The sequence below is a fragment of the Genypterus blacodes genome, unplaced genomic scaffold (genome assembly GCF_046128005.1).
Source record: "Genypterus blacodes isolate CSIRO-AG114 ecotype Tasmania unplaced genomic scaffold, CSIRO-AGI_Gbla_v1 ptg000039l_1, whole genome shotgun sequence".
Lineage (NCBI taxonomy): Eukaryota > Metazoa > Chordata > Actinopteri > Ophidiiformes > Ophidiidae > Genypterus > Genypterus blacodes.
In genome coordinates this window covers 7,488,359-7,508,826 of record NW_027466852.1, presented here as the reverse complement: position 1 = coordinate 7,508,826, position 20,468 = coordinate 7,488,359, and the positions used below count along the sequence as shown (strand labels likewise).

At 46.6% G+C, this 20,468-nt stretch overlaps 27 non-coding genes and 17 pseudogenes across 27 annotated transcripts; all 44 read left to right on the top strand.

Annotated features, from left to right (window-relative positions):
• Positions 1 to 248: 248 nt before the first annotated feature.
• LOC142997155 (5S ribosomal RNA) lies at positions 249 to 367 on the top strand. The gene has a single exon (XR_012961890.1). It is a non-coding gene; the product is annotated as a 5S ribosomal RNA (ribosomal RNA).
• A 245-nt stretch (positions 368 to 612) lies between these two features.
• Positions 613 to 731, top strand: LOC142998914 (5S ribosomal RNA). Its single transcript, XR_012963200.1, has one exon. It is a non-coding gene; the product is annotated as a 5S ribosomal RNA (ribosomal RNA).
• Positions 732 to 1,191: 460 nt separating this feature from the next.
• Positions 1,192 to 1,310, top strand: LOC142998059 (5S ribosomal RNA; annotated as a pseudogene).
• Positions 1,311 to 1,551: 241 nt separating this feature from the next.
• On the top strand, positions 1,552 to 1,670 carry LOC142997790 (5S ribosomal RNA). The gene has a single exon (XR_012962498.1). It is a non-coding gene; the product is annotated as a 5S ribosomal RNA (ribosomal RNA).
• Positions 1,671 to 1,915: 245 nt separating this feature from the next.
• LOC142998913 (5S ribosomal RNA) lies at positions 1,916 to 2,034 on the top strand. The gene has a single exon (XR_012963199.1). It is a non-coding gene; the product is annotated as a 5S ribosomal RNA (ribosomal RNA).
• Positions 2,035 to 2,500: 466 nt separating this feature from the next.
• Positions 2,501 to 2,619, top strand: LOC142997664 (5S ribosomal RNA). The gene has a single exon (XR_012962379.1). It is a non-coding gene; the product is annotated as a 5S ribosomal RNA (ribosomal RNA).
• A 245-nt stretch (positions 2,620 to 2,864) lies between these two features.
• On the top strand, positions 2,865 to 2,983 carry LOC142998912 (5S ribosomal RNA). Its single transcript, XR_012963198.1, has one exon. It is a non-coding gene; the product is annotated as a 5S ribosomal RNA (ribosomal RNA).
• Positions 2,984 to 3,443: 460 nt separating this feature from the next.
• On the top strand, positions 3,444 to 3,562 carry LOC142998058 (5S ribosomal RNA; annotated as a pseudogene).
• Positions 3,563 to 3,803: 241 nt separating this feature from the next.
• On the top strand, positions 3,804 to 3,922 carry LOC142997570 (5S ribosomal RNA). Its single transcript, XR_012962290.1, has one exon. It is a non-coding gene; the product is annotated as a 5S ribosomal RNA (ribosomal RNA).
• A 445-nt stretch (positions 3,923 to 4,367) lies between these two features.
• On the top strand, positions 4,368 to 4,486 carry LOC142997519 (5S ribosomal RNA). The gene has a single exon (XR_012962242.1). It is a non-coding gene; the product is annotated as a 5S ribosomal RNA (ribosomal RNA).
• Positions 4,487 to 4,731: 245 nt separating this feature from the next.
• On the top strand, positions 4,732 to 4,850 carry LOC142997297 (5S ribosomal RNA). Its single transcript, XR_012962028.1, has one exon. It is a non-coding gene; the product is annotated as a 5S ribosomal RNA (ribosomal RNA).
• A 458-nt stretch (positions 4,851 to 5,308) lies between these two features.
• On the top strand, positions 5,309 to 5,427 carry LOC142998024 (5S ribosomal RNA; annotated as a pseudogene).
• Positions 5,428 to 5,887: 460 nt separating this feature from the next.
• On the top strand, positions 5,888 to 6,006 carry LOC142998164 (5S ribosomal RNA; annotated as a pseudogene).
• Positions 6,007 to 6,251: 245 nt separating this feature from the next.
• LOC142998248 (5S ribosomal RNA) lies at positions 6,252 to 6,370 on the top strand (annotated as a pseudogene).
• A 245-nt stretch (positions 6,371 to 6,615) lies between these two features.
• Positions 6,616 to 6,734, top strand: LOC142997771 (5S ribosomal RNA). Its single transcript, XR_012962480.1, has one exon. It is a non-coding gene; the product is annotated as a 5S ribosomal RNA (ribosomal RNA).
• A 444-nt stretch (positions 6,735 to 7,178) lies between these two features.
• On the top strand, positions 7,179 to 7,297 carry LOC142997968 (5S ribosomal RNA). Its single transcript, XR_012962670.1, has one exon. It is a non-coding gene; the product is annotated as a 5S ribosomal RNA (ribosomal RNA).
• A 385-nt stretch (positions 7,298 to 7,682) lies between these two features.
• Positions 7,683 to 7,801, top strand: LOC142997117 (5S ribosomal RNA). Its single transcript, XR_012961855.1, has one exon. It is a non-coding gene; the product is annotated as a 5S ribosomal RNA (ribosomal RNA).
• A 245-nt stretch (positions 7,802 to 8,046) lies between these two features.
• On the top strand, positions 8,047 to 8,165 carry LOC142998220 (5S ribosomal RNA; annotated as a pseudogene).
• Positions 8,166 to 8,610: 445 nt separating this feature from the next.
• LOC142997503 (5S ribosomal RNA) lies at positions 8,611 to 8,729 on the top strand. Its single transcript, XR_012962227.1, has one exon. It is a non-coding gene; the product is annotated as a 5S ribosomal RNA (ribosomal RNA).
• Positions 8,730 to 9,192: 463 nt separating this feature from the next.
• On the top strand, positions 9,193 to 9,311 carry LOC142998353 (5S ribosomal RNA; annotated as a pseudogene).
• Positions 9,312 to 9,552: 241 nt separating this feature from the next.
• Positions 9,553 to 9,671, top strand: LOC142998286 (5S ribosomal RNA; annotated as a pseudogene).
• Positions 9,672 to 10,115: 444 nt separating this feature from the next.
• Positions 10,116 to 10,234, top strand: LOC142997908 (5S ribosomal RNA). The gene has a single exon (XR_012962612.1). It is a non-coding gene; the product is annotated as a 5S ribosomal RNA (ribosomal RNA).
• A 460-nt stretch (positions 10,235 to 10,694) lies between these two features.
• Positions 10,695 to 10,813, top strand: LOC142997170 (5S ribosomal RNA). The gene has a single exon (XR_012961905.1). It is a non-coding gene; the product is annotated as a 5S ribosomal RNA (ribosomal RNA).
• A 445-nt stretch (positions 10,814 to 11,258) lies between these two features.
• Positions 11,259 to 11,376, top strand: LOC142998263 (5S ribosomal RNA; annotated as a pseudogene).
• Positions 11,377 to 11,621: 245 nt separating this feature from the next.
• LOC142997136 (5S ribosomal RNA) lies at positions 11,622 to 11,740 on the top strand. The gene has a single exon (XR_012961872.1). It is a non-coding gene; the product is annotated as a 5S ribosomal RNA (ribosomal RNA).
• Positions 11,741 to 12,183: 443 nt separating this feature from the next.
• Positions 12,184 to 12,302, top strand: LOC142998332 (5S ribosomal RNA; annotated as a pseudogene).
• A 460-nt stretch (positions 12,303 to 12,762) lies between these two features.
• On the top strand, positions 12,763 to 12,881 carry LOC142998008 (5S ribosomal RNA; annotated as a pseudogene).
• Positions 12,882 to 13,338: 457 nt separating this feature from the next.
• LOC142998355 (5S ribosomal RNA) lies at positions 13,339 to 13,457 on the top strand (annotated as a pseudogene).
• A 445-nt stretch (positions 13,458 to 13,902) lies between these two features.
• Positions 13,903 to 14,021, top strand: LOC142997861 (5S ribosomal RNA). The gene has a single exon (XR_012962568.1). It is a non-coding gene; the product is annotated as a 5S ribosomal RNA (ribosomal RNA).
• A 241-nt stretch (positions 14,022 to 14,262) lies between these two features.
• Positions 14,263 to 14,381, top strand: LOC142998025 (5S ribosomal RNA; annotated as a pseudogene).
• Positions 14,382 to 14,841: 460 nt separating this feature from the next.
• LOC142997221 (5S ribosomal RNA) lies at positions 14,842 to 14,960 on the top strand. Its single transcript, XR_012961955.1, has one exon. It is a non-coding gene; the product is annotated as a 5S ribosomal RNA (ribosomal RNA).
• Positions 14,961 to 15,205: 245 nt separating this feature from the next.
• On the top strand, positions 15,206 to 15,324 carry LOC142997350 (5S ribosomal RNA). Its single transcript, XR_012962079.1, has one exon. It is a non-coding gene; the product is annotated as a 5S ribosomal RNA (ribosomal RNA).
• A 245-nt stretch (positions 15,325 to 15,569) lies between these two features.
• On the top strand, positions 15,570 to 15,688 carry LOC142998631 (5S ribosomal RNA). The gene has a single exon (XR_012962932.1). It is a non-coding gene; the product is annotated as a 5S ribosomal RNA (ribosomal RNA).
• Positions 15,689 to 15,933: 245 nt separating this feature from the next.
• On the top strand, positions 15,934 to 16,052 carry LOC142997951 (5S ribosomal RNA). Its single transcript, XR_012962653.1, has one exon. It is a non-coding gene; the product is annotated as a 5S ribosomal RNA (ribosomal RNA).
• A 245-nt stretch (positions 16,053 to 16,297) lies between these two features.
• On the top strand, positions 16,298 to 16,416 carry LOC142998670 (5S ribosomal RNA). Its single transcript, XR_012962969.1, has one exon. It is a non-coding gene; the product is annotated as a 5S ribosomal RNA (ribosomal RNA).
• A 245-nt stretch (positions 16,417 to 16,661) lies between these two features.
• On the top strand, positions 16,662 to 16,780 carry LOC142998103 (5S ribosomal RNA; annotated as a pseudogene).
• A 460-nt stretch (positions 16,781 to 17,240) lies between these two features.
• LOC142997220 (5S ribosomal RNA) lies at positions 17,241 to 17,359 on the top strand. Its single transcript, XR_012961954.1, has one exon. It is a non-coding gene; the product is annotated as a 5S ribosomal RNA (ribosomal RNA).
• A 245-nt stretch (positions 17,360 to 17,604) lies between these two features.
• Positions 17,605 to 17,723, top strand: LOC142998911 (5S ribosomal RNA). The gene has a single exon (XR_012963197.1). It is a non-coding gene; the product is annotated as a 5S ribosomal RNA (ribosomal RNA).
• A 245-nt stretch (positions 17,724 to 17,968) lies between these two features.
• LOC142997623 (5S ribosomal RNA) lies at positions 17,969 to 18,087 on the top strand. Its single transcript, XR_012962339.1, has one exon. It is a non-coding gene; the product is annotated as a 5S ribosomal RNA (ribosomal RNA).
• Positions 18,088 to 18,532: 445 nt separating this feature from the next.
• On the top strand, positions 18,533 to 18,651 carry LOC142997264 (5S ribosomal RNA). Its single transcript, XR_012961998.1, has one exon. It is a non-coding gene; the product is annotated as a 5S ribosomal RNA (ribosomal RNA).
• A 460-nt stretch (positions 18,652 to 19,111) lies between these two features.
• On the top strand, positions 19,112 to 19,230 carry LOC142998321 (5S ribosomal RNA; annotated as a pseudogene).
• A 245-nt stretch (positions 19,231 to 19,475) lies between these two features.
• Positions 19,476 to 19,594, top strand: LOC142998340 (5S ribosomal RNA; annotated as a pseudogene).
• Positions 19,595 to 19,839: 245 nt separating this feature from the next.
• On the top strand, positions 19,840 to 19,958 carry LOC142997781 (5S ribosomal RNA). Its single transcript, XR_012962489.1, has one exon. It is a non-coding gene; the product is annotated as a 5S ribosomal RNA (ribosomal RNA).
• Positions 19,959 to 20,343: 385 nt separating this feature from the next.
• LOC142998237 (5S ribosomal RNA) lies at positions 20,344 to 20,462 on the top strand (annotated as a pseudogene).
• Positions 20,463 to 20,468: the final 6 nt, after the last annotated feature.

Below are 20,468 nucleotides of genomic sequence, written 5' to 3'. Positions count from 1 at the left end.
TGATGATGATGATGATGATGATGATGAGGATAAAAGTGAGCGCCAGAGATGTAAGTGGTCCCTCTGTATGTTCTATGTGATGATTATCAGTTTCATTAGGTAAGACTTCATTATCCAGAAATGTGTGTTTCTGATAAAGGCATCATGTAAATTGTGATATACATGAACTTGAGTGAAGTCATGTCTACACGGTGACTTGAACTGGGTCTGTCTCACCTATAAAGAGCCTCTGTGTGGCTGCTCTCCTCGTTTACGGCCATACCACTCTGAACATGCCCGATCTCGTCTGATCTCGGAAGCCAAGCAGCGTCGGGCCAGGTTAGTACTTGGATGGGAGACCGCCTGGGAATACCCGGTGCCGTAAGCATTTTGGCCCTCTGAGCAGCAGGCCTCACCTGGTCCTCCTCCCTCATGTTTCACTCCCTCTGTCAACACGCAATTTCCCTCGGGAGAATAAAGTTGTATCTTATCTTATCTGAAATGTTAGTGTTCTTCTGATGAAGGCATCATGTAAATTGTGATATACATGAACTTGAGTGTAGTCATGCATACACGGTGACTTGAACTGGGTCTGTCTCACCTATAAAGAGCCTCTGTGTGGCTCCTCTCCTCGTTTACGGCCAGACCACTCTGAACACGCCCGATCTCGTCTGATCTCGGAAGCTAAGCAGCGTCGGGCCAGGTTAGTACTTGGATGGGAGACCGCCTGGGAATACCCGGTGCCGTAAGCATTTTGGCCGTCTGAGCAGCAGGCCTCACCTGGTCCTCCTCCCTCATGTTTCACTCCCTCTGTCAACACCCAATGTCCCTCAGGAGAATAAAGTTGTATCTTATCTTATCTTATATGAAAGCATACATTCAGAAAATGAGTATTGCACATGGGCATAATATGAGATGATTGAATGCACATGAGGAGTGAAGTACACGAGCCACTGTGTGACGATGATGATGATGATGATGATGATGATGAGGATAAAAGTGAGCGCCAGAGATGTAAGTGGTCCCTCTGTATGTTCTATGTGATGATTATCAGTTTCATTAGGTAAGACTTCATTATCCAGAAATGTGTGTTTCTGATGAAGGCATCATGTAAATTGTGATATACATGAACTTGAGTGTAGTCATGTGTACACGGTGACTTGAACTGGGTCTGTCTCACCTATAAAGAGCCTCTGTGTGGCTTCTCTCCTCGTTTACGTCCATACCACTCTGAACACGCCCGATCTCGTCTGATCTCGGAAGCTAATCAGCGTCGGGACAGGTTAGTACTTTGATGGGAGACCGCCTGGGAATACCCGGTGCCGTAAGCATTTTGGCCCTCTGAGCAGCAGGCCTCACCTGGTCCTCCTCCCTCATGTTTCACTCCCTCTGTCAACACGCAATTTCCCTCGGGAGAATAAAGTTGTATCTTATCTTACCTGAAATGTGTGTTTATGATGACGGCATCATGTCAATTGTGATATACATGAACTTGAGTGTAGTTTTGTGTACACGGTGACGTGAACTGGGTCTGTCTTACCTATAAAGAGCCTCTGAGTGGCTGCTTTCCTCGTTTACGGCCATACCACTCTGAACACGCCCGATCTCGTCTGATCTCGGAAGCTAAGCAGCGTCGGGCCAGGTTAGTACTTGGATGGGAGACTGCCTGGGAATACTCGGTGCAGTAAGCATTTTGGCCCTCTGAGCAGCAGGCCTCACCTGGTCCTCCTCCCTCATGTTTCACTCCCTCTGTGAACACGCAATTTCCCTCGGGAGAACAAAGTTGTATCTTATCTTATCTGAAATGTTAGTGTTCTTCTGATGAAGGCATCATGTAAATTGTGATATACATGAACTTGAGTGTAGTCATGCGTACACGGTGACTTGAACTGGGTCTGTCTCACCTATAAAGAGCCTCTGTGTGGCTCCTCTCCTCGTTTACGGCCAGACCACTCTGAACACGCCCGATCTCGTCTGATCTCGGAAGCTAAGCAGCGTCGGGCCAGGTTAGTACTTGGATGGGAGACCGCCTGGGAATACCCGGTGCCGTAAGCATTTTGGCCGTCTGAGCAGCAGGCCTCACCTGGTCCTCCTCCCTCATGTTTCACTCCCTCTGTCAACACCCAATGTCCCTCAGGAGAATAAAGTTGTATCTTATCTTATCTTATATGAAAGCATACATTCAGAAAATGAGTATTGCACATGGGCATAATATGAGATGATTGAATGCACATGAGGAGTGAAGTACACGAGCCACTGTGTGACGATGATGATGATGATGATGATGATGATGATGATGAGGATAAAAGTGAGCGCCAGAGATGTAAGTGGTCCCTCTGTATGTTCTATGTGATGATTATCAGTTTCATTAGGTAAGACTTCATTATCCAGAAATGTGTGTTTCTGATAAAGGCATCATGTAAATTGTGATATACATGAACTTGAGTGTAGTCATGTCTACACGGTGACTTGAACTGGGTCTGTCTCACCTATAAAGAGCCTCTGTGTGGCTGCTCTCCTCGTTTACGGCCATACCACTCTGAACATGCCGGATCTCGTCTGATCTCGGAAGCCAAGCAGCGTCGGGCCAGGTTAGTACTTGGATGGGAGACCGCCTGGGAATACCCGGTGCCGTAAGCATTTTGGCCCTCTGAGCAGCAGGCCTCACCTGGTCCTCCTCCCTCATGTTTCACTCCCTCTGTCAACACGCAATTTCCCTCGGGAGAATAAAGTTGTATCTTATCTTATCTGAAATGTTAGTGTTCTTCTGATGAAGGCATCATGTAAATTGTGATATACATGAACTTGAGTGTAGTCATGCATACACGGTGACTTGAACTGGGTCTGTCTCACCTATAAAGAGCCTCTGTGTGGCTCCTCTCCTCGTTTACGGCCAGACCACTCTGAACACGCCCGATCTCGTCTGATCTCGGAAGCTAAGCAGCGTCGGGCCAGGTTAGTACTTGGATGGGAGACCGCCTGGGAATACCCGGTGCCGTAAGCATTTTGGCCGTCTGAGCAGCAGGCCTCACCTGGTCCTCCTCCCTCATGTTTCACTCCCTCTGTCAACACCCAATGTCCCTCAGGAGAATAAAGTTGTATCTTATCTTATCTTATATGAAAGCATACATTCAGAAAATGAGTATTGCACATGGGCATAATATGAGATGATTGAATGCACATGAGGAGTGAAGTACACGAGCCACTGTGTGACGATGATGATGATGATGATGATGATGATGAGGATAAAAGTGAGCGCCAGAGATGTAAGTGGTCCCTCTGTATGTTCTATGTGATGATTATCAGTTTCATTAGGTAAGACTTCATTATCCAGAAATGTGTGTTTCTGATGAAGGCATCATGTAAATTGTGATATACATGAACTTGAGTGTAGTCATGTGTACACGGTGACTTGAACTGGGTCTGTCTCACCTATAAAGAGCCTCTGTGTGGCTTCTCTCCTCGTTTACGTCCATACCACTCTGAACACGCCCGATCTCGTCTGATCTCGGAAGCTAATCAGCGTCGGGACAGGTTAGTACTTTGATGGGAGACCGCCTGGGAATACCCGGTGCCGTAAGCATTTTGGCCCTCTGAGCAGCAGGCCTCACCTGGTCCTCCTCCCTCATGTTTCACTCCCTCTGTCAACACGCAATTTCCCTCGGGAGAATAAAGTTGTATCTTATCTTACCTGAAATGTGTGTTTATGATGACGGCATCATGTCAATTGTGATATACATGAACTTGAGTGTAGTTTTGTGTACACGGTGACGTGAACTGGGTCTGTCTTACCTATAAAGAGCCTCTGAGTGGCTGCTTTCCTCGTTTACGGCCATACCACTCTGAACACGCCCGATCTCGTCTGATCTCGGAAGCTAAGCAGCGTCGGGCCAGGTTAGTACTTGAATGGGAAACCGCCTGGGAATACCCGGTGCAGTAAGCATTTTGGCCCTCTGAGCAGCAGGCCTCACCTGGTCCTCCTCCCTCATGTTTCACTCACTCTGTCAACACCCAATGTCCCTCAGGAGAATAAAGTTGTATCTTATCTTATCTTATATGAAATCATACATTCAGAAAATGAGTATTGCACATGGGCATAATATGAGATGATTGAATGCACATGAGGAGTGAAGTACACGAGCCACTGTGTGACAATGATGATGATGAGGATGAATGTGAGCGTCAGAGATGTAAGTGGTCCCTCTGTATGTTCTATGTGATGATTATCAGTTTCATTAGGTAAGACTTCATTATCCAGAAATGTGTGTTTCTGATAAAGGCATCATGTAAATTGTGATATACATGAACTTGAGTGTAGTCATGTGTACACGGTGACTAAAACTGGGTCTGTCTCACCTATAAAGAGCCTCTGTGTGGCTGCTCTCCTCGTTTACGGCCATACCACTCTGAACACGCCCGATCTCGTCTGATCTCGGAAGCTAAGCAGCGTCGGGCCAGGTTAGTACTTGGATGGGAGACTGCCTGGGAATACCCGGTGCAGTAAGCATTTTGGCCCTCTGAGCAGCAGGCCTCACCTGGTCCTCCTCCCTCATGTTTCACTCCCTCTGTGAACACGCAATTTCCCTCGGGAGAACAAAGTTGTATCTTATCTTATCTGAAATGTTAGTGTTCTTCTGATGAAGGCATCATGTAAATTGTGATATACATGAACTTGAGTGTAGTCATGTGTACACGGTGACTTGAACTGGGTCTGTCTCACCTATAAAGAGCCTCTGTGTGGCTGCTCTCCTCGTTTACGGCCATACCACTCTGAACACGCCCGATCTCGTCTGATCTCGGAAGCTAATCAGCGTCGGGCCAGGTTAGTACTTGGATGGGAGACCGCCTGGGAATAACCGGTGCCGTAAGCATTTTGGCCCTCTGAGCAGCAGGCCTCACCTGGTCCTCCTCCCTCATGTTTCACTCCCTCTGTCAACACCCAATGTCCCTCATGAGAATAAAGTTGTATCTTATCTTATCTTATATGAAAGCATACATTCAGAAAATGAGTATTGCACATGGGCATAATATGAGATGATTGAATGCACATGAGGAGTGAAGTACACGAGCCACTGTGTGACGATGATGATGATGATGATGATGATGATGAGGATGAAAGTGAGCGCCAGAGATGTAAGTGGTCCCTTTGTATGTTCTATGTGATGATTATCAGTTTCATTAGGTGAGACTTCATTATCCAGATGTGTGTTTCTGATGAAGGCATCTTGTAAATTGTGATATACATGAACTTGAGTGTAGTCATGTGTACACGGTGACTTGAACTGGGTCTGTCTCACCTAAAAAGAGCCTCTGTGTGGCTGCTCTCCTCGTTTATGGCCATACCACTCTGAACACGCCCGATCTCGTCTGATCTCGGAAGCTAATCAGCGTCGGGCCAGGTTAGTACTTGGATGGGAGACCGCCTGGGCATAACCGGTGCCGTAAGTATTTTGGCCCTCTTAGCAGCAGGCCTCACCTGGTCCTCCTCCCTCATGTTTCACTCCCTCTGTCAACACCCAATGTCCCTCATGAGAATAAAGTTGTATCTTATCTTATCTTATATGAAAGCATACATTCAGAAAATGAGTATTGCACATGGGCATAATATGAGATGATTGAATGCACATGAGGAGTGAAGTACACGAGCCACTGTGTGACGATGATGATGATGATGATGATGATGATGAGGATGAAAGTGAGCGCCAGAGATGTAAGTGGTCCCTTTGTAGGTTCTATGTGATGATTATCAGTTTCATTAGGTAAGACTTCATTATCAAGAAATGTGTGTTTCTGATGAAGGCATCTTGTAAATTGTGATATACATGAACTTGAGTGTAGTCATGTGTACACGGTGACTTGAACTGGGTCTGTCTCACCTAAAAAGAGCCTCTGTGTGGCTGCTCTCCTCGTTTACGGCCATACAACTCTGAACACGCCCGATCACGTCTGATCTCGGAAGCTAAGCAGCATCGGGCCAGGTTAGTACTTGGATGGGAGACCACCTGGGAATATCCGGTGCAGTAAGCATTTTGGCCCTCTGAGCAGCAGGCCTCACCTGGTCCTCCTCCCTCATGTTTCACTCCCTCTGTGAACACGCAATTTCCCTCGGGAGAATAAAGTTGTATCTTATCTTATCTGAAATGTCACTTTTCTTCTGATGAAGGCATCATGTAAATTGTGATATACATGAACTTGAGTGTGGTCATGTGTACACGGTGACTTGAACTGGGTCTGTCTCACCTAAAAAGAGCCTCTGTGTGGCTGCTCTCCTCGTTTACGGCCATACCACTCTGAACACGCCGGATCTCGTCTGATCTCGGAAGCTAAGCAGCGTCGGGCCAGCTAAGTACTTGGATGGGAGACCGCCTGGGAATACCCGGTGCAGTAAGAGTTTTGGCCCTCTGAGCAGCAGGCCTCACCTGGTCCTCCTCCCTTATGTTTCACTCCCTCTGTGAACACGCAATTTCCCTCGGGAGAATAAAGTTGTATCTTATCTTATCTGAAATGTTAGTGTTCTTCTGATGAAGGCATCATGTAAATTGTGATATACATGAACTTGAGTGTAGTCATGTGTACACGGTGACTTGAACTGGGTCTGTCTCACCTATAAAGAGCCTCTGTGTGGCTGCTTTCCTCGTTTACGGCCATACCACTCCGAACACGCCTGATCTCGTCTGATCTCGGAAGCTAAGCAGCGTCGGGCCAGGTTAGTACTTGGATTGGAGACCGCCTGGGAATACCCGGTGCCGTAAGCCTTTTGGCCCTCTGAGCAGCAGGCCTCACCTGGTCCTCTTTCCTCATGTTTCACACCCTCTGCCAAGACCCAATGTCCCTCAGGAGAATAAAGTTGTATCTTATCTTATCTTATATGAAAGCATACATTCAGAAAATGAGTATTGCACATGGGCATAATATGAGATGATTGAATGCACATGAGGAGTGAAGTACACGAGCCACTGTGTGACAATGATGATGATGAGGATTAAAGTGAGCGTCAGAGATGTAAGTGGTCCCTCTGTATGTTCTATGTGATGATTATCAGTTTCATTAGGTAAGACTTCATTATCCAGAACTGGTGTTTCTGATAAAGGCATCATGTAAATTGTGATATACATGAACTTGAGTGTAGTCATGTGTACACGGTGACTTGAACTGGGTCTGTCTCACCTATAAAGAGCCTCTGTGTGGCTGCTCTCCTCGATTACGGCCATACCACTCTGAACACGCCCGATCTCGTCTGATCCCGGAAGCTAATCAGCGTCGGGCCAGGTTAGTACTTGGATGGGAGACCGCCTGGGAATACCCGGTGCCGTAAGAATTTTGGCCCTCTGAGCAGCAGGCCTCACCTGGTTTTATCTTATCTTATCTTATATGAAAGCATACATTCAGAAAATGAGTATTGCACATGGGCAAAATATGAGATGATTGAATGCACATGAGGAGTGATGTACACGAGCCACTGTGTGACAATGATGATGATGAGGATGAAAGTGAGGGTCAGAGATGTTAGTGGTCCCTCTTTATGTTCTATGTGATGATTATCAGTTTCATTAGGTAAGACTTCATTATCCAGAAATGTGTGTTTCTGATGAAGGCATCATGTAAATTGTGATATACATGAACTTGAGTGTAGTCATGTGTACACGGTGACTTGAACTGGGTCTGTGTCACCTAAAAAGAGCCTCTGTGTGGCTGCTCTCCTCGTTTACGGCCATACCACTCTGAACACGCCCGATCTTGTCTGATCTCGGAAGCTAAGCAGCGTCGGGCCAGGTTAGTACTTGGATGGGAGACCGCCTGGGAATACCCGGTGCCGTAAGCATTTTGGCCCTCTGAGCAGCAGGCCTCACCTGGTCCTCCTCCCTCATGTTTCACTCCCTCTGTGAAAACACAATTTACCTCGGGAGAATAAAGTTGTATCTTATCTTATCTGAAATGTGAGTGTTCTTCTGATGAAGGCATCATGTAAATTGTGATATACATGAACTTGAGTGTAGTCATGTGTACACGGTGACTTGAACTGGGTCTGTCTTACCTATAAAGAGCCTCTGTGTGGCTTCTCTCCTCGTTTACGTCCATACCACTCTGAACACGCCCGATCTCGTCTGATCTCGGAAGCTAATCAGCGTCGGGCCAGCTTAGTACTTGGATGGGAGATCGCCTGGGAATATCCGGTGCAGTAAGCATTTTGGCCCTCTGAGCAGCAGGCCTCACCTGGTCCTCCTCCCTCATGTTTCACTCCCTCTGTCAACACCCAATGTCCCTCGGGAGAATAAAGTTGTATCTTATCTTATCTTATATGAAATCATACATTCAGAAAATGAGTATTGCACATGGGCATAATATGAGATGATTGAAATCACATGAGGAGTGAAGTACACGAGCCACTGTGTGACAATGATGATGATGATGATAAAAGTGAGCGTCAGAGATGTTAGTGGTCCCTCTGTATGTTCTATGTGATGATTATCAGTTTCATTAGGTAAGACTTCATTATCCAGAAATTTGTGTTTCTGATAAAGGCATCATGTAAATTATGATATACATGAACTTGAGTGTAGTCATGTGTACACGGTGACTTGAACTGGGTCTGTCTCACCTATAAAGAGCCTCTGTGTGGCTGCTCTCCGCGTTTACGGCCATACCACTCTGAACACGCCCGATCTCGTCTGATCTCGGAAGCTAAGCAGCGTCGGGCCAGGTTAGTACTTGGATGGAAGACCGCCTGGGAATACCCGGTGCAGTAAGCATTTTGGCCCTCTGAGCAGCAGGCCTCACCTGGTCCTCCTCCCTCATGTTTCACTCCCTCTGTGAACACGCAATTTCCCTCGGGAGAACAAAGTTGTATCTTATCTTATCTTACATGAAAGCATACATTCAGAAAATGAGTATTGCACATGGGCATAATATGAGATGATTGAATGCACATGAGGAGTGAAGTACACGAGCCACTTTGTGACGATGATGATGATGATGATGATGATGATGATGAGGATGAAAGTGAGCGTCAGAGATGTAAGTGGTCCCTCTGTATGTTCTATGTGATGATTATCAGTTTCATTAGGTAAGACTTCATTATCCAGAAATGTGTGTTTCTGATGAAGGCATCATGTAAATTGTGATACACATGAACTTGAGTGTAGTCATGTGTACACGGTGACTTGAACTGGGTCTGTCTCACCTATAAAGAGCCTCTGTGTGGCTGCTCTCCTCGTTTACGTCCATATGACTCTGAACACGCCCGATCTCGTCTGATCTCGGAAGCTTATCAGCGTCGGGCCAGGTTAGTGCTTGGATGGGAGACCGCCTGGGAATACCCGGTGCCGTAAGCATTTTGGCCCTCTGAGCAGCAGGCCTCACCTGGTCCTCCTCCCTCATGTTTCACTCCCTCTGTCAACACGCAATTTCCCTCGGGAGAATAAAGTTGTATCTTATCTTATCTGGAATGTGTGCTTATGATGAAGGCATCATGTCAATTGTGATATACATGAACTTGAGTGTAGTCATGTGTACACAGTGACTTGAACTGGGTCTGTCTCACCTATAAAGAGCCTCTGAGTGGCTGCTTTCCTTGTTTAAGGCAATACCACTCTGAACACGCCCAATCTCGTCTGATCTCGGAAGCTAAGCAGTGTCGGTCCAGATTAGTACTTGGATGGGAGACCGCCTGGGAATACCCGGTGCAGTAAGCATTTTGGACCTCTGAGCAGCAGGCCTCACCTGGTCCTCCTCCCTCATGTTTCACTCCCTCTGTCAACACCCAATGTCCCTCGGGAGAATAAAGTTGTATCTTATCTTATCTTATATGAAATCATACATTCAGAAAATGAGTATTGCACATGGGCATAATATGAGATGATTGAATGCACATGAGGAGTGAAGTACACGAGCCACTGTGTGACAATGATGATGATGAGGATGAAAGTGAGCGTCAGAGATGTAAGTGGTCCCTCTGTATGTTCTATGTGATGATTATCAGTTTCATTAGGTAAGACTTCATTATCCAAAATGTGTGTTTCTGATGAAGGCATCATGTAAATTGTGTTATACATGAACTTGAGTGTAGTCATGTGTACACGGTGACTTGAACTGGGTCTGTCTCACCTATAAAGAGCCTCTGTGTGGCTGCTCTCCTCGTTTACGGCCATACCACTCTGAACAAGCCCGATCTCGTCTGATCTCGGAAGCTAAGCAGCGTAGGGCCAAGTTAGTACTTGGATGGGAGACCGCCTGGGAATACCCGGTGCAGTAAGCATTTTGGCCCTCTGAGCAGCAGGCCTCACCTGGTCCTCCTCCCTCATGTTTCACTCCCTCTGTGAACACGCAATTTCCCTCGGGAGAACAAAGTTGTATCTTATCTTATCTTACATGAAAGCATACATTCAGAAAATGAGTATTGCACATGGGCATAATATGAGATGATTGAATGCACATGAGGAGTGAAGTACACGAGCCACTTTGTGACGATGATGATGATGATGATGATGATGATGAGGTTGAAAGTGAGCGTCAGAGATGTAAGTGGTCCCTCTGTATGTTCTATGTGATGATTATCAGTTTCATTAGGTAAGACTTCATTATCAAGAAATGTGTGTTTCTGATGAAGGCATCATGTAAATTGTGATATACGTGAACTTGAGTGTAGTCATGTGTACACAGTGACTTGAACTGGGTCTGTCTCACCTAAAAAGAGCCTCTGTGTGGCTGCTCTCCTCGTTTACGGCCATACCACTCTGAACACGCCCGATCTCGTCTGATCTCGGAAGCTAAGCAGCGTCGGGCCAGGTTAGTACTTGGATGGGAGACCGCCTGGGAATACCCGGTGCAGTAAGCATTTTGGCCATCTGAGCAGCAGGCCTCACCTGGTCCTCCTCCCTCATATTTCACTCCCTCTGTGAACACACAATTTCCCTCGGGAGAATAAAGTTGTATCTTATCTTATCTTATATGAAAGCATACATTCAGAAAATGAGTATTGCACATGGTCATAATACGAGAAGATTGAATGCACATGAGAAGTGAAGAACACGATCCACTGTGTGACAATGATGATGATGAGGATGAAAGTGAGCGCCAGAGATGTAAGTGGTCCCTCTGTATGTTCTATGTGATGATTATCAGTTTCATTAGGTAAGACTTCATTATCCAGAAATGTGTGTTTCTGATGAAGGCATCATGTAAATTGTGATATACATGAACTTGAGTGTAGTCATGTGTACACGGTGACTTGAACTGGGTCAGTCTCACCTATAAAGAGCCTCTGTGTGGCTGCTCTCCTCGTTTACGGCCATACCACTCTGAACACGCCCGATCTCGCTGATCTCTGAAGCTAATCATCGTCGGGCCAGGTTAGTACTTGGATGGGAGACCACCTGGGAATACCCGGTGCCGTAAGCATTTTGGCCCTCTGAGCAGCAGGCCTCACCTGGTCCTCCTCCCTCATGTTTCACTCCCTCTGACAACACGCAATTGCCCTCGGGAGAATAAAGTTGTATCTTATCTTATCTGAAATGTTAGTGTTCTTCTGATGAAGGCATCATGTAAATTGTGATATACATGAACTTGAGTGTAGTCATGCGTACACGGTGACTTGAACTGGGTCTGTCTCACCTATAAAGATCCTCTGTGTGGCTGCTCTCCTCGTTTACGGCCATACCACTCTGAACACGCCTGATCTCGTCTGATCTCGGAAGCTAAACAGCGTCGGGCCAGGTTAGTACTTGGATGGGAGACCGCCTGGGAATACCCGGTGCCGTAAGCATTTTGCCCTATGAGCAACAGGCGTCACCTGGTCCTCCTCCCTCATGTTTCACTCCCTCTGTCAACACCCAATGTCCATCGGGAGAATAAAGTTGTATCTTATCTTATCTTATATGAAATCATACATTCAGAAAATGAGTATTGCACATGGGCATAATATGAGATGATTGAATGCACATGAGGAGTGAAGTACACGAGCCACTGTGTGACAATGATGATGATGAGGATGAAAGTGAGCGTCAGAGATGTAAGTGGTCCCTCTGTATGTTCTATGTGATGATTATTAGTTTCATTAGGTAAGACTTCATTATCCACAAATGTGTGTTTCTGATAAAGGCATCATGTAAATTGTGATATACATGAACTGGAGTGTAGTCATGTGTACACGGTGACTTGAACTGGGTCTGTCTCACCTATAAAGAGCCTCGGTGTGACTGCTCTCCTCGTTTTGGCCGTACCACTCTGAACACGCCTGATCTCGTCTGATCTCGGAAGCTAAGCAGCGTCGGGCCAGGTTAGTACGTGGATGGGAGACCGCCTGGAAATACCCGGTGCCGTAAGCATTTTGGCCCTCTGAGCAGCAGGCCTCACCTGGTCCTCCTCCCTCATGTTTCACTCCCTCTGTGAACAAGCAATGTCCCTCGGGAGAATAAAGTTGCATCTTATCTTATCTTATATGAAAGCATACATTCAGAAAATGAGTATTGCACATGGGCATAATATGAGAAGATTGAATGCACATGAGAAGTGAAGTACACGAGCCACTGTGTGACGATGATGATGATGATGATGATGATGATGATGATGAAAGTGAGCGCCAGAGATGTTAGTGGTCCCTCTTTATGTTCTATGTGATGATTATCAGTTTCATTAGGTAAGACTTCATTATCCAGAAATGTGTGTTTCTGATGAAGGCATCATGTAAATTGTGATATACATGAACTTGAGTGTAGTCATGTGTACACGGTGACTTGAACTGGGTCTGTCTCACCTATAAAGAGCCTCTGTGTGGCTGCTCTCCTCGTTTACGGCCATACCACTCTGAACACACCCGATCTCGTCTGATCTCAGAAGCTTATCAGCGTCGGGCCAGGTTAGTACTTGGATGGGAGACCGCCTGGGAATACCCGGTGCCGTTAGCATTTTGGCCCTCTGAGCAGCAGGCCTCACCTGGTCCTCCTCCCTCTTGTTTCACTCCCTCTGTCAACACCCAATGCCCCTCAGGAAAATAAAGTTGTATCTTATCTTATCTTATATGAAAGCATACATTCAGAAAATGAGTATTGCACATGGGCATAATATGAGATGATTGAATGCACATGAGGAGTGAAGTACACGAGCCACTGTGTGACGATGATGATGATGATGATGATGATGAGGATGAAAGTGAGCGCTAGAAATGTAAGTGGTCCCTCTGTATGTTCTATGTGATGATTATCAGTTTCATTAGGAAAGAATTCATTATCCAGAAATGTGTGTTTCTGATGAAGGCATCATGTAAATTGTGATATACATAAACTTGAGTGTAGTCATGTGTACACGGTGACTTGAACTGGGTCTGTCTCACCTATAAAGAGCCTCTGTGTGGCTGCTCTCCTCGTTTACGGCCATACCACTCTGAACATGCCCGATCTTGTCTGATCTCGGAAGCTAAGCAGCGTCCGGCCAGCTTAGTACTTGGATGGGAGACTGCCTTGGAATACCCGGTGCCGTTAGCATTTTGGCCCTCTGAGCAGCAGGCCTCACCTGGTCCTCCTCCCTCTTGTTTCACTCCCTCTGTCAACACCCAATGTCCCTCAGGAGAATAAAGGTGTATCTTATCTTATCTTATATGAAAGCATACATTCAGAAAATGAGTATTGCACGTGGTCATAATATGAGAAGATTGAATGCACATGAGAAGTGAAGAACATGAGCCACTGTGTGACAATGATGATGATGAGGATAAAAGTGAGCGTCAGAGATGTAAGTGGTCCCTCTGTATGTTCTATGTGATGATTATCAGTTTCATTAGGTAAGACTTCATTATCCAGAAATGTGTGTTTCTGATGAAGGCATCATGTAAATTGTGATATACATGAACTTGAGTGTAGTCATGTGTACACGGTGACTTGAACTGGGTCTGTCTCACCTATAAAGAGCCTCTGTGTGGCTTCGCTCCTCGTTTACGTCCATACCACTCTGAACACGCCCGATCTCGTCTGATCTCGGAAGCTAATCAGCGTCGGGCCAGGTTAGTACTTGGATGGGAGACCGCCTGGAAATACCGGGTGCCGTAAGCATTTTGGCCATCTGAGCAGCAGGCCTCACCTGGTCCTCCTCCCTCATGTTTCACTCCCTCTGTCAACACGCAATTTCCCTCGGGAGAATAAAGTTGTATCTTATCTTATCTGAAATGTGTGTTTATGATGAAGGCATCATGTCAATTGTGATATACATGAACTTGAGTGTAGTTATGTGTACACAGTGACTTGAACTGGGTCTGTCTTACCTATAAAGAGCCTCTGAGTGGCTGCTCTCCTCGTTTACGGCCATACCACTCTGAACACGCCCAATCTCGTCTGATCTCGGAAGCTAATCAGCGTCGGGCCAGGTTGGTACTTGGATGGGAGACCGCCTGGGAATAACCGGTGCCGTAAGCATTTTGGCCCTCTGAGCAGCAGGCCTCACCTGGTCCTCCTCCCTCATGTTTCACTCCCTCTGTCAACACCCAATGTCCCTCATGAGAATAAAGTTGTATCTTATCTTATCTTATATGAAAGCATACATTCAGAAAATGAGTATTGCACATGGGCATAATATGAGATGATTGAATGCACATGAGGAGTGAAGTACACGAGCCACTGTGTGACGATGATGATGATGATGATGATGATGATGAGGATGAAAGTGAGCGCCAGAGATGTAAGTGGTCCCTCTGTATGTTCTATGTGATGATTATCAGTTTCATTAGGTAAGACTTCATTATCCAGAAATGTGTGTTTCTGATAAAGGCATCATGTAAATTGTGATATACATGAACTTGAGTGTAGTCATGTGTACACGGTGACTTGAACTGGGTCTGTCTCACCTATAAAGAGCCTCTGTGTGGCTGCTCTCCTCGTTTACGGCCATACCACTCTGAACATGCCCGATCTCGTCTGATCTCGGAAGCTAATCAGCGTCGGGCCAGGTTAGTACTTGGATGGGAGACCGCCTGGGAATACCCGGTGCCGTAAGCATTTTGGCCCTCTGAGCAGCAGGCCTCACCTGGTCCTCCTCCCTCATGTTTCACTCCCTCTGTCAACACGCAATTTCCCTCGGGAGAATAAAGTTGTATCTTATCTTATCTGAAATGTTAGTGTTCTTCTGATGAAGGCATCATGTAAATTGTGATATACATGAACTTGAGTGTAGTCATGCGTACACGGTGACTTGAACTGGGTCTGTCTCACCTATAAAGAGCCTCTGTGTGGCTGTTCTCCTCGTTTACGGCCAGACCACTCTGAACACGCCCGATCTCGTCTGATCTCGGAAGCTAAGCAGCGTCGGGCCAGGTTAGTACTTGGATGGGAGACTGCCTGGGAATACCCGGTGCCGTAAGCATTTTGGCCGTCTGAGCAGCAGGCCTCACCTGGTCCTCCTCCCTCATGTTTCACTCCCTCTGTGAACACGCAATGTCCCTCGGGAGAACAAAGTTGTATCTTATCTTATCTGAAATGTTAGTGTTCTTCTGATGAAGGCATCATGTAAATTGTGATATACATGAACTTGAGTGTAGTCATGTGTACACGGTGACTTGAACTGGGTCCGTCTCACCTATAAAGAGCCTCTGTGTGGCTCCTCTCCTCGTTTACGGCCATACCACTCTGAACACGCCCGATCTCGTCTGATCTCGGAAGCTAAGCAGTGTCGGGCCAGGTTAGTACTTGGATGGGAGACCGCCTGGGAATACCCGGTGCCGTAAGCATTTTGGCCGTCTGAGCAGCAGGCCTCACCTGGTCCTCCTCCCTCATGTTTCACTCCCTCTGTGAACACGCAATTTCCCTCGGGAGAACAAAGTTGTATCTTATCTTATCTGAAATGTTAGTGTTCTTCTGATGAAGGCATCATGTAAATTGTGATATACATGAACTTGACTGTAGTCATGCGTACAAGGTGACTTGAACTGGGTCTGTCTCACCTATAAAGAGCCTCTGTGTGGCTCCTCTCCTCGTTTACGGCCAGACCACTCTAAACATGCCCGATCTTGTCTGATCTCGGAAGCTAAGCAGCGTCGGGCCAGGTTAGTACTTGGATGGGAGACCGCCTGGGAATACCCGGTGCCGTAAGCATTTTGGCCCTCTGAGCAGCAGGCCTCACCTGGTCCTCCTCCCTCATGTTTCACTCCCTCTGTGAACACGCAATTTCCCTCGGGAGAACAAAGTTGTATCTTATCTTATCTGAAATGTTAGTGTTCTTCTGATGAAGGCATCATGTAAATTGTGATATACATGAACTTGAGTGTAGTCATGTGTACACGGTGACTTGAACTGGGTCCGTCTCACCTATAAAGAGCCTCTGTGTGGCTCCTCTCCTCGTTTACGGCCATACCACTCTGAACACGCCCGATCTCGTCTGATCTCGGAAGCTAAGCAGCGTCGGGCCAGGTTAGTACTTGGATGGGAGACCGCCTGGGAATACCCGGTGCCGTAAGCATTTTGGCCGTCTGAGCAGCAGGCCTCACCTGGTCCTCCTCCCTCATGTTTCACTCCCTCTGTGAACACGCAATTTCCCTCGGGAGAACAAAGTTGTATCTTATCTTATCTGAAATGTTAGTGTTCTTCTGATGAAGGCATCATGTAAATTGTGATATACATGAACTTGACTGTAGTCATGCGTACAAGGTGACTTGAACTGGGTCTGTCTCACCTATAAAGAGCCTCTGTGTGGCTCCTCTCCTCGTTTACGGCCAGACCACTCTAAACATGCCCGATCTCGTCTGATCTCGGAAGCTAAGCAGCGTCGGGCCAGGTTAGTACTTGGATGGGAGACCGCCTGGGAATACCCGCTGCCGTAAGCATTTTGGCCCTCTGAGCAGCAGGCCTCACCTGGTCCTCCTCCCTCATGTTTCACTCCCTCTGTCAACACCCAATGTCCCTCATGAGAATAAAGTTGTATCTTATCTTATCTTATATGAAAGCATACATTCAGAAAATGAGTATTGCACATGGGCATAATATGAGATGATTGAATGCACATGAGGAGTGAAGTACACGAGCCACTGTGTGACGATGATGATGATGATGATGATGATGATGAGGATGAAAGTGAGCGCCAGAGTTGTAAGTGGTCCCTCTGTATGTTCTATGTGATGATTATCAGTTTCATTAGGTAAGACTTCATTATCCAGAAATGTGTGTTTCTGATAAAGGCATCATTTAAATTGTGATATACATGAACTTGAGTGTAGTCATGTGTACACGGTGACTTGAACTGGGTCCGTCTCACCTATAAAGAGCCTCTGTGTGGCTGCTCTCCTCGTTTACGGCCATACCACTCTGAACATGCCCGATCTCGTCTGATCTCGGAAGCTAATCAGCGTCGGGCCAGGTTAGTACTTGGATGGGAGACCGCCTGGGAATACCCGGTGCCGTAAGCATTTTGGCCCTCTGAGCAGCAGGCCTCACCTGGTCCTCCTCCCTCATGTTTCACTCCCTCTGTCAACACGCAATTTCCCTCGGGAGAATAAAGTTGTATCTTATCTTATCTGAAATGTTAGTGTTCTTCTGATGAAGGCATCATGTAAATTGTGATATACATGAACTTGAGTGTAGTCATGCGTACACGGTGACTTGAACTGGGTCTGTCTCACCTATAAAGAGCCTCTGTGTGGCTCCTCTCCTCGTTTACGGCCAGACCACTCTGAACACGCCCGATCTCGTCTGATCTCGGAAGCTAAGCAGCGTCGGGCCAGGTTAGTACTTGGATGGGAGACCGCCTGGGAATACCCGGTGCCGTAAGCATTTTGGCCGTCTGAGCAGCAGGCCTCACCTGGTCCTCCTCCCTCATGTTTCACTCCCTCTGTGAACATGCAATTTCCCTCGGGAGAACAAAGTTGTATCTTATCTTATCTGAAATGTTAGTGTTCTTCTGATGAAGGCATCATGTAAATTGTGATATATATGAACTTGACTGTAGTCATGCGTACAAGGTGACTTGAACTGGGTCTGTCTCACCTATAAAGAGCCTCTGTGTGGCTCCTCTCCTCGTTTACGGCCAGACCACTCTAAACATGCCCGATCTCGTCTGATCTCGGAAGCTAAGCAGCGTCGGGCCAGGTTAGTACTTGGATGGGAGACCGCCTGGGAATACCCGGTGCCGTAAGCATTTTGGCCCTCTGAGCAGCAGGCCTCACCTGGTCCTCCTCTCTCATGTTTCACTCCCTCTGTGAACACCCAATGTCCCTCAGGAAAATAAAGTTGTATCTTATCTTATCTTATATGAAAGCATACATTCAGAAAATGAGTATTGCACATGGGCATAATATGAGATGATTGAATGCACATGAGGAGTGAAGTACATGAGCCACTGTGTGACAATGATGATGATGAGGATGAAAGTGAGCGCCAGAGATGTAAGTGGTCCCTCTGTATGTTCTATGTGATGATTATCTGTTTCATTAGGTAAGACTTCATTATCCAGAAATGTGTGTTTCTGATGAAGGCATCATGTAAATTTTGATATACATGAACTTGAGTGTAGTCATGTGTACACAGTGACTTGAACTGGGCCTGTCTCACCTATAAAGAGCCTCTGTGTGGCTGCTCTCCTCGTTTACGGCCATACCACTCTGAACACGCCTGATCTCGTCTGATCTCGAAAGCTAAGCAGCGTCGGGCCAGGTTAGTACTTGGATGGGAGACCGCCTGGGAATACCCGGTGCCGTAAGCATTTTGGCCCTCTGAGCAGCAGGCCTCACCTGGTCCTCCTCCCTCATGTTTCACTCCCTCTGTCAACACCCAATGTCCCTCAGGAAAATAAAGTTGTATCTTATCTCATCTTATATGAAAGCATACATTCAGAAAATAAGTATTGCACATGGGCATAATATGAGATGATTGAATGCACATGAGGAGTGAAGTACACGAGCCACTGTGTGACGATGATGATGATGATGATGATGATGATGAGGATGAAAGTGAGCGCCAGAGATGTAAGTGGTCCCTTTGTATGTTCTATGTGATGATTATCAGTTTCATTAGGTAAGACTTCATTATCCAGAAATGTGTGTTTCTGATGAAGGCATCTTGTAAATTGTGATATACATGAACTTGAGTGTAGTCATGTGTACACGGTGACTTGAACTGGGTCTGTCTCACCTATAAAGAGCCTCTGTGTGGCTGCTCTCCTCGTTTACGGCCATACAACTCTGAACACGCCCGATCTCGTCTGATCTCGGAAGCTAAGCAGCATCGGGCCAGGTTAGTACTTGAATGGGAGACAGCCTGGGAATACCCGGTGCAGTAAGCATTTTGGCCCTCTGAGCAGCAGGCCTCACCTGGTCCTCCTCCCTCATGTTTCACTCCCTCTGTGAACACGCAATTTCCCTCGGGAGAATAAAGTTGTATCTTATCTTATCTGAAATGTCACTGTTCTTCTGATGAAGGCATCATGTAAATTGTGATATACATGAACTTGAGTGTAGTCATGTGTACACGGTGACTTGAACTGGGTCTGTCTCACCTATAAAGAGCCTCTGTGTGGCTGCTCTCCTCGTTTAGGGCCATACCACTCTGAACACGCCTGATCTCGTCTGATCTCGGAAGCTAAGCAGCGTCGGGCCAGCTAAGTACATGGATGGGAGACCGCCTGGGAATACCCGGTGCAGTAAGAGTTTTGGCCCTCTGAGCAGCAGGCCTCACCTGGTCCTCCTCCCTTATGTTGCACTCCCTCTGTGAACACGCAATTTCCCTCGGGAGAATAAAGTTGTATCTTATCTTATCTGAAATGTTAGTGTTCTTCTGATGAAGGAATCATGTAAATTGTGATATACATGAACTTGAGTGTAGTCATGCGTACACAGTGACTTGAACTGGGCCTGTCTCACCTATAAAGAGCCTCTGTGTGGCTGCTTTCCTCGTTTACAGCCATACCACTCTGAACACGCCTGATCTCGTCTGATCTCAGAAGCTAAGCAGCGTAGGGCCACGTTAGTACTTGGATGGGAGACCGCCTGGGAATACCTGGTGCCGTAAGCGTTTTGGCCCTCTGAGCAGCAGGCCTCACCTGGTTTTATCTTATCTTATCTTATATGAAAGCATACATTCAGAAAATGAGTATTGCACATGGGCATAATATGAGATGATTGAATGCACATGAGGAGTGATGTACACGAGCCACTGTGTGACAATGATGATGATGAGGATGAAAGTGAGCGTCAGAGATGTTAGTGGTCCCTCTTTATGTTCTATGTGATGATTATCGGTTTCATTAGGTAAGACTTCATTATCCAGAAATGTGTGTTTCTGATGAAGGCATCATGGAAATTGTGATATACATGAACTTGAGTGTAGTCATGTGTACACGGTGACTTGAACTGGGTCTGTCTCACCTATAAAGAGCCTCTGTGTGGCTGCTCTCCTCGTTTACAGCCATACCACTCTGAACAGGCCCGATCTCGTCTGATCTCGGAAGCTAATCAGCGTCGGGCCAGGTTAGTACTTGGATGGGAGACTGCCTGGGAATACCCGGTGCCGTTAGCATTTTGG